The sequence below is a fragment of the Pinus tabuliformis genome, chromosome 8 (genome assembly GCF_031772625.1).
Source record: "Pinus tabuliformis cultivar Carrire ecotype Pingquan chromosome 8, CPIR1, whole genome shotgun sequence".
Taxonomy (NCBI): domain Eukaryota; kingdom Viridiplantae; phylum Streptophyta; class Pinopsida; order Pinales; family Pinaceae; genus Pinus; species Pinus tabuliformis.
The window spans coordinates 937326246-937336202 of NC_142294.1; positions in this window are offsets into that span (position 1 = coordinate 937326246).

Consider the following 9957-nt stretch of genomic DNA (forward strand, 5'->3'; position numbering starts at 1 on the left):
AACTCAACATATTCAGACAACTTTTCATACAAGGTTGGGGACAAACTTGGGCACAGGTTGATGGCCAAGCAGAAGCCTGACTCCATCCATACCTAGAAAATATTCGTTTTTGTGACCCGAGCGGGATCCTTCATAGCCCAAAGGGAGGAAAACTATGCGGCCTCCCGTAATACTACCTACAATGGAGGAAACTGGCTGTCCTCCAAGAGAACCCATGCAACCAGCACAATGGAGAGCAACAACCATGCGTAGTGGAAGGTTTTGCTCTCATCTTGTGCCTCTCAAAAATTTGCAAGGAACACACTACAAAAAAAGCGTGACGAGTTAAACTGCACGCCCTCCACACATTGTGTAGCTAACGAGATCACCAGCACCAAAACCTCGTTTGCGCAACACTTCCTCAAAACTTTGCTGGCTAGTATCTTAGTGGAAATCTTCACCACGAGATTGTTAATGGATGTTATAGAGTAGCCGCGTGGTTTCTTGATAAGCTCGAATTTATTTTTCATCCTCTCTGCCAAGTCTCTCTCACTTGTCTTTCCGCCAAAATCCTTGGTTGGATTCAAACCCTCATACGGAAGGAGTGTGATCCTGTGGATGAGCATATCCATGACGGGGATAGGTGTGCCAAGCCATAAGCACCCATCGTGCACCAGAGTAAGTAGCTGCCATATATAGATGGTATTAATGTTAGAGCGGTGGTAATGTGGCACCCACATCATGTTCAACAACCCGATTTGCTCCATTCTGCGGATCCATTCAACTGTCTCCAACTCAGTGACACCTGAGTCTTTGTAATACACACGCCTCATATAGTTTCTCTCGCGAGGTGGGGGAAATTTTCAAGGTCAGCTAGGTCCCAATCTTCCATCTTTAATAGAGGGACCCGCGCCAAGCACAGACCTTTGAAGGTTATCTTCTCTAGCAACACGGGCGCGTGAATGATGAATTTCTCCAAGTCTGGATCCTTGGTGACCTTCACCTTCCCTTTACATAGAGGGATATATTTTGGCAACTTGGTGATGGGCTCTCTGCCCTCAACATCTATATCTTCAGCACCCTATTCAGCCTCCAAATCTGCAACCTTCTTAGGCTGCTTGTCCTTCTTCTGTGTCTGGGCAGTAGAATGCTTCCTAGCTGACTCATGCACTAGAATCGACATTTTTTGCTTGTTTTTCTTTGGATTTTGGGTCTCTCGCATAGGTGTAGGCTTCAACCTAGGCGAACTCAGCGTCGTAGTCACAAGAGTTGGAGCCTCTGTGCTCACAACCTCTAGAGCAGCTCCTTAGGAGGCGATAGTTCGTCCAGTGCTTACAGTCTTAGCGGGGCTTGGTTTGGACATGGTTTTGCAAACGAATTTCCTGGTTAACAATCGAATGTGGGGCTTGTGACCAAATCTTCAAAGAACTTACGGTTCATAAGTGATGGATAGCACAACACAAAAACTCTAAAGGCGAAAAGTGTTCTCTGTTGTATTGGCATGCGTAGTTTATAGGAGAATTTGAATTCAAATCTGACCGTTCCCTCAAAATATGTCCATTAATTTTGATTTGGCAGTAGATCTCTAGATATTTCAGCCTTAAATTCATTCCACCCACTCCTCTTAACCATCTCATGGTTGTTAAATCATGAACAGTGACTCTAAAGGTCACTTTCTGGCTGTGCTGTGCAATATCCCCTTTCATAGCACAAGTCCCTTCACGCGGCTTCTGGTACTGTGACATCACACTCCCTTGTAGCTTCCTAGAGCACTAAGACTGTCTGGTCATCATATAGCCATTGAGCTGAATCTCATGCATAGAGCTTCAATCAACTTCCCTTCACTTTTCCCGGAAAAGCTTCTCTGTTCAACTTTGCGAGTTGAATCGCACCCCATCTGTGATTTCTTTGATGACATATGGCCCTATCCAGTGCATCTAAAACTTTCCTGGAAACTTAGCGAAATTACTATCATATAATAATACCAAATCATTTACCTTGAATATGTGTATTTTGATGTGGTGATCATGCCAATCCTTTTCACATTCCTTCTGGACTTGTTGATGTAATCCAACCAGGAATCTGTCTTCTTCGAGCTCCATTAGCTGTGAGAACCACTCTTCCAAGGATCTGCAGTCCGCCATTCCTGTGAAAGTTGCTATCTGGAGACTAGGAATGATATATTCCATAGGCATAATAGCTTCTATGCCATAGACCAACCGAAAAGGTGTCTAACTGGTTAGATTTTTGCAAGTATTCCTATATTCCCACAGCACTACCGATACGCACACCACCCAATCATTCTGTTGTGTGTTGTAAATCTTTGTCAGTGCATTCTCCAAGATCTTATTGAAGGCCTCAACTATTCCATTAGCTTGAGGATGATATGGTGTACTCTTCTGATGATACACCTAGAACTCTTCTGTCAGCGCGCTGATTGTTTCATTGAGAAATTATGTACCGTGATCGCTCACTAATACTTTTGGGAAACTGAATCTGGTTAATACATACTCACACAAGAAATTTGTTGCTGTGGCCCCTGTACAATCCTTCAAAGTTTGTGCCTCTGCCCATCAGATCAGATACTCTGTTGCAGTGATGATATAGTGTGCACATGTTTTCTTGCCTGGGGGCTGAATTGGTCCTACAAATTCAATTGCCCATTTCTCAAATGGTTGCAGTGACACCTAAGGGTTCAGAGGTAGCTCATCCCTTCGTGATGGTCTACCCATTTTCCAACATGCATCGCATGCCCTACAATATGCTTTAGAATATTTATGCAATGCAGGCCACAACAAACCAGCACGCAAAATTTTATGCGCTGTCGCTTTCCCTACATAATGTCCTCCCGTAGCTCCTCCATGAGCATCAAAGAGAATTCTATTTCATTCAAAATCGGGCACATACCATCGGAGTATCTCGTCAGATCCCATCTTATACAAATGTCCTTCAATTACCGAGAAATATGTCATGCACACTACCAAATATTTCTTTTGCTGGCTGGTCTATCCTTCTAGAGCCATCCCTGTGGTCAAAAAGTGGATAATATCTACAAAGTGGTTATCCGTGTTGAGAAGCCTTTCCTCCAAATTAGTAGGCTCCTTCCCTATTTCAATTCGCGACAAATGGTCAAGTCCTGCATTCAACCTTCCTATCTTCACAATTACCTCAAATTCATATTCTTGAAATAAAAATAGCCATCTGCATATTCCCCCACCCCCCCCCCCCCACCCCAATAAAGGCTTATTGACTAGATACTTCAAGGTAGAATGGTTTTTGTACATCTTGAAATGTCTTCCCAACAGATAGTGTCTAAACCTTTGGAGAATGTACACCATAGCCAATCCTTCATTATCTTTTGTTGAGTAATTCTTCTCAGCCTTTGACAACTTTCTTCTTGCAAATGCTATAGGATGGTCCATCTCTCCTTCACCAGCCTATCTTAGTACAGCTCCCAACATAATGTGTGAGGCATCAACATGCACATGGAATTCCTTCTTCCGATCAGGGAAGACCAATATCGGCACGGTGAAATTTTTTTCTTTCAATACATCTAGACTGCGCTAACATTCTTCATCCCAACAGAATGTAGCGTCTTTCTTTAATAACATCTCCATAGGTGCAGTAATCTAGGCATAAGCCTTGATGGACTTTTGATAATATCCAGTATGGCCCAGTGTTGCATGCAACTGTTTGACACTTCTTGGGGCCTCCAAATTGACTATTACCATGATCTTGGTAGGATCCATCATTAGTCCTTGCTTGCACACCACACGACCCTGCACAATTCCAAAGAGGACACAAAATAAGCACTTCTTCAGGTTCAGCGCGATCTGATACCTTCAAAACATATCCAAAATTGAGCATAGATTATCTACATGGGGCTTTACTAACCCACACACTATCCAATCATCAAAATATACCTCCAAGAATTTGTGAATAAAATCCTTGAACGCTGTGATGACTATGCAAGAGAATATCGCCGACACATTCTTGAGTCCAAATGGCATTATTATATATTGGAAACAACCCCATTCTATCACAAAGGTTGTTTTTCTCCTATCCTTGGGTGTGATCTTAATCTAATGGTATCGAGAGAACCCATAAGTGAATGAGTAGGCCTCCTGTCCTCCAACATTATCTAGTACCTCATCAGTAAATGGTGTCAGAAAAGGATCATGGAGACAGGCATCATTAAACTTCCTAAGATCTACACAAAACCGTATTTCTCCCTTCTATTTCTTTTCTTGGACTACCATTGGGCTCACCCAATCAGATTCCTCCACTGGTTCAATAATTCTCGCCTCAAGAATCTTGTCCAATTCCAAGCAGACCTTTTCCTTATATTTGGGGTTAAGGCAATATGGCCTCTGATTAATAGGCTTCACATACGGCTTTAGGTTAATTTTCATCGTGCCCAAGTCACCTATGATGCCTTTTATGTCTGAAATATTTGTAGGAAACAAATCTTGACATTTGTGGAGCAACTCAACAACTTTATCTACCATGGGATCATCCCACTAATCTGCGACCATTGCAAATTTTGGCTCTGCCTCAGTACCAATGTTTACTTGCCAATTCTTCAATGAAGTGGTGGTATCCAGGTTTTCTATCTATGGAACTTTGACCTCATGGTGGCCTTACACCTCTGGGATATTGATATTTCTTGGATTCTCATCCTCCCCTTTAATGGTCATATTATAGCATTCCAGCTCATGGCACAGCTGGGTGCTCTAGTATAGTTAAACGAAATCTGAAGGGTCTTGTGGTATTTTGAAGATCGCTACCTTAACCTCCTGTAGAGCTTCATCAATTCTTTCGAACCCATCTTCAAAACTGAAGGTCATTCAAAATCCTCCCCTTAATATATCCCACTATGCGATGCCATGGTGGAGCTCCATTTCTAAGTACCAATTCATAGGGATTATATCTAGAGTGTGACAGAATAAATGCACCCATTTTGGCTACAGATCCATTTCATAAACTTTAGTCCATTTTGCTAAATGACCATGTGGATCATTCCTCCAATCATATTTCTCAATCAGCCGAACTTTGGGGCTACCAAATCGCAACCTCATCATTCTCCTATAATCGTGCCATTCATCAAAGATATCTTTGTTCGTACCCCACCACCGTGTGGGCATAGCATGCATCACCAAATCTAGTGCTTGAAAGCAATGATCCTCAGGTACTTCTCTTTCAAAGGCATCCAAAAACTTATCTACATCAGTTAAACCATCATAATAAGGTAAATATCTTACCTCTGATGACACACAACGCAGTGATTAAATGATCATGTTGCAATGCAATGTAGATACTTCATGCAACCTATTCTTCTAATGCTCCAATTCTTCATCTAAGTCTGAGGTATAGGAGCTTTCGCGGTCCCATGCAGTCGGTCCATCAGTTGTGGTATTAATCCAGTCTTGGTCTCGCGCTATAATTTTATAGATCTAATCCAAATCATCATCACTTTCCTCATAGTTGTAGACCAGTTTAGTATAGCGTGGTCATTCTGTAGGGTCCAATGGTACTACAATGCGGAGTGATTTCCTTTCAAACGACATTGTCCTCTTCTTCAAATTGATTACCCCATTCATATCAATATCCCAATCAATTCCAAGGAATGTGGGGTATGGATTGTTATCATCAACAATTTCTATCACTTCAAAATCAGCCAGCGCGCTCACACCCGCTATATCTATGGTAACTCCATGCAGACGTCCCATAGGGATAATCTTTTGCTAGTTCACCATCCTCAACTGAATTAGAGACCACTACAACGCGGGTCTCCCCATTCTCTCCCATGTCTGTTTAGGAAAAATGTTCTCATCAAATCCCAGATCCAAAATAACCTAGTCCATCTCATAATATTCTATTTAAGAGGTGAGCGTCATCTCACGCCTTGTTCTTGCCTTATGTTTTCCAATATTTATGACTACACGGTGTCCTTCAGGAGCATTTTCATTACCAACAAACTTATTTATCAATTTTGGTAGCCCTTTCACAGCCTTTCTATGATGTAGTAGTTTTATACAAGTCTCCAAGAAGGTGGTAAGAATAGAGGGGTCAACCTCTCTAGATGTGCTGGTATCTAGCAATTTGTCCTCACTTTTAGAGGCAGAGGCCTCAGCAAAGCTTTTCTTCGCCTCCATAAATGTTTCCTTCACGTGCTCCAAATCAAACCCAATCTCCTTTTCCGGGGCCTTATGGACCCACCCACTTTCCTCAAGTTGTTTTCCTTTATCATCGCCAATTGTTCTTCTGCTTCTCAGCACGATATTCACATTTGGATCTTCCTCCTAGGGCTCAATCCTCATCATCTGCAAGTTCTGGGTAGGCTGCTGAGGCTATGCCTTCTTCTCCTACATCTTAGCCATCAACGCAGGGTATTCTTCTATTGTGTGTTCAAACTGAGTGTAGTATTGACATGGTGGGTGTGTCTGAATCATACACTCCTGTGCATAGTGCCCTAGTTCTCTGTAATTATAAAAAATGACCTATCCATGACCTCTACTAGGTCCTCCCCCTCCTTAGCCTCATAGGCACCCTTGATATCTTGCGTGCTCTACACAACGCCCTGATCCGGAGGCCGAGTTTCTGCTTGCATTCGATACGTAGGCATCCTCTCCATCCTTAATTCGTAGCTACGAAAATGGCAGCCATCGTGGCCCACTGATTTGCAAAAATTGCAAAACAATTGTTGTGGTGTATGTACAAATTTTTGCAACAAATGACAATTATATGTTACGTGTTTTCCAACCACCTGACAAATAGTGCACCATCGTGTGGGCCCTATGATTTGTTTTGATAGAGATTCCTACCTCAAGGGATTTGGCCCACCCCCTATGATATAATTCATGAAGATAGGGCAGTGATATTTGTCATGCCTCTGACTCTTACACTTGAGGCACCACACTTCTTCGTGCACCTCTGGCCTAGCCTCATTTTCTTTCTTTAAGCTCTACAATTCCAATCAGAGGTTCTCCAATTGTGAGTGAATTCGTTGGACTACCAAAGACGCATCCTAAATAGCCATTTCATGCAATCTCATCGCACTTTCCAGAGCTTCCTTTTGAGTTCCTATCTTTTGCTGCGATAAAGAAATTCTTAGGTGGGGTAGGAGCGTGGCTTTAAACCACTCACAGTGTTGACTATCTGTGAGTTGCATATTACCTTCGCGGATAACACACTTCAATCTTTGATCTAACTCCCAGGGCATTTCACCAGCCCTCATCATGATTTCCTTAAATCCAATTACTATTTGCGAGTTAGACTTAGGCTTACTGAATTCTTTGTTCAAAGCAGCCTAAGTGTCTGCTAATGATGCCAACGGATTATCAGTGCAGTACTTGATGTACCATGTCAACACGAGATCTTGTAGAGTGGAAAACAACTATGCCTTCTTTATTTTATCATCTGTAATTTGTTCAACTGTCCACACAACCTTCACAAAAAACCAAAATTGATTTGTATCCTCACTTCTTAGGCCCTTGAAAGCTGGAAACTTCATTATATTCGACATGTTTAATGACGGTGGTGGTGGTGGTTTGGGTGATGGTGTATGTTGTGGAGGTTAAGGTGGAGGTGGTGTGGATGGATGATGTATCTATGGAAAACACTGCCTTATCAACTGGATAACGCTCCATGACAAGGCCTATACCGCTCCTTTGTTGTCACTTGAAGGAGGTCCAATCAATAGGCTATATTTAGGACCTGCTTTTCCTTGATTTCTAAAGCTTTGTCCACTTTGCGTAGATCCAAACATCAAGGCAATGACATAACCCTTTTTTCACACAAGAGCATCTTAATATAGGTATTCAAAGATCTCAAATACTTACCTCATAGTCCTTTGAAGAAGCATTGCTCTACTTCATTGTAACTAATTGAGGTATCAATCGTGAATTCTGTTACAAATCCTCCTATGACTCGGTCAAGCGAGTGGTAAACAGCACGTGTGATCTTATCTTCAAAAATGTCCAACCTCTGCACTAGCTCCACAGTCCACACTATTGGATCGTCAAGTTTCCACCTTCCTTAGCTGTCCGCCAACTTATTGATCTAGTCATATAGTTCGATTAGGAAGGGGTAGAAGAAAATTTTGTGTATTTCTATGTAAAAATATCTGTCCAAACACAACTCTTTTGTTAGGAGTGGATTTTTGTTCTCCCACAGCGCAAATTCATGGATCTTCCTATCCAACCACTTCTTAATTTCCTTTTTGGTCAGATTCTAGTGATGACATCACATATATCTTTATGCAGATCCTGGTCCTGGCAACGGAACCATTTGTTAGCTTAATGGGTATTGACCCAGGTTCAGAGTTAGTTGTGCCAAACAAAACCCTACACTACTGGCCCTTTCGGCATCAATTCACGGTGCACAGGATAATGTCTCACCTGAAGCAGTATGGGGGGATTCTGGAACCACGTTTCCACATCTAGAGATCAGTGTGATTTCTTTTTATGCCCTAGATCTACCTCTATATAGATCTATAAGCCCTTAGGGCTTGGTACTGTAATTCCCTTAGAACGGCTTTTAGACATTTGTGAAGGCCTACAGCTAGATTTTGCAGACACTAAATAGACGAATTAACTACTTACGTTCACCTTAGATTACTCTTAGATCAGTGTGTACTCAGATCTACCCAAGTGTTCAATAAACCTAACATGAAGTGTTATGATCTTCACGTAATCACTTAACATTAATTGTGTTCAGTTAATAAGACAGATCCAGTAAGTTCATGCATCAATACATTATTCTTTCATAAAGACATTATTTATTACAACATATATCGCAATCATAAATAATAGAAGTACACAGATAAAACACAGGAATTTCTACAACATCCCTCTTTATTGATCTTTAGTATACGTTTATAGACTCAAAACTTCATTGAGCACTCAGCTGAAGGGGTCTATGCACTCAGCTGTAGAAACTACTTTATGCCTCTGCGCACTCAGCTACAGAGCCTTTTCCGACTCTAAGACTTACTTCTATGTGCTAACTCTCTAGACTCCTTCCCTTGTACCCATAGACAAATATATAGATCTACCTTAGGCTCTCTAAGACACACATATTTATACAATCCCATGGTCCACGAAACATGGGTAGATCTTCCAAAACCAACTCAAGTTTAGATAAACAAGGGTAAAAAGCCTTTTTTACCCTTAACTATCTATGTGCTCCATGTCCACAATTCACAGAGACTTTACATCTTTTTACATCAAAACTTGGGCTTTTGCCCCAAAGCTGGCCCAGGGGACCCCATCCCAACACCACCTCTGTCACAATGACTAAAATGAGCCTTCACCTTCCATATTTTCTTGATCTTCTTCTTCCTTGCTTGTTATTTAGAGGGTCTTCTACGCGTCATTTTTGTCTATGTTTTCATTGTCTTCCAGCACTCAACAAAAAAATGGTTATGAAGTCCACAAAAATTACAAGCCCTTCTATGACATGATCTATGTCCATTATTAAAAATGTGATTGTAATCAAAATGAAAATTAAAATACCAAGACTAGTTATACCTTTTCTATCGGTCTCTGGTATGATCATGGGAATAAGAGCTTGCCTCAACTCTATCTTTGCTATGCATACTGCCATAAGTTGATGGTGATGTGTCCCCATCATCCTCTTTCCTTGATGGTCTTAACATTGTTTTGGAAGCTTCTGACATCTTTGAGCACTGTCCTTCAGTGCTCCCCAACCTTGTGAATCAAAGTCTTTGGTCAACCTCCAATGGTTAAGTTATCCATTGGATTTTAACACCAAGTTCTTCTTAGTTATACCTTGTCCTGGTAAGAAGTTTCATATTTGTCCCTGAAATTGGTATCTCCACATTTCCAACATAAATTAAACTATGTAAATATGAGACTGAAGGTATTTCGACATATTTTACCTCCATCGTCGATTTGGAAAAATCTAATGAGGGCTTCTCATCATCTTTCATTGATGTTTCATTGGTTGTAATAGCAC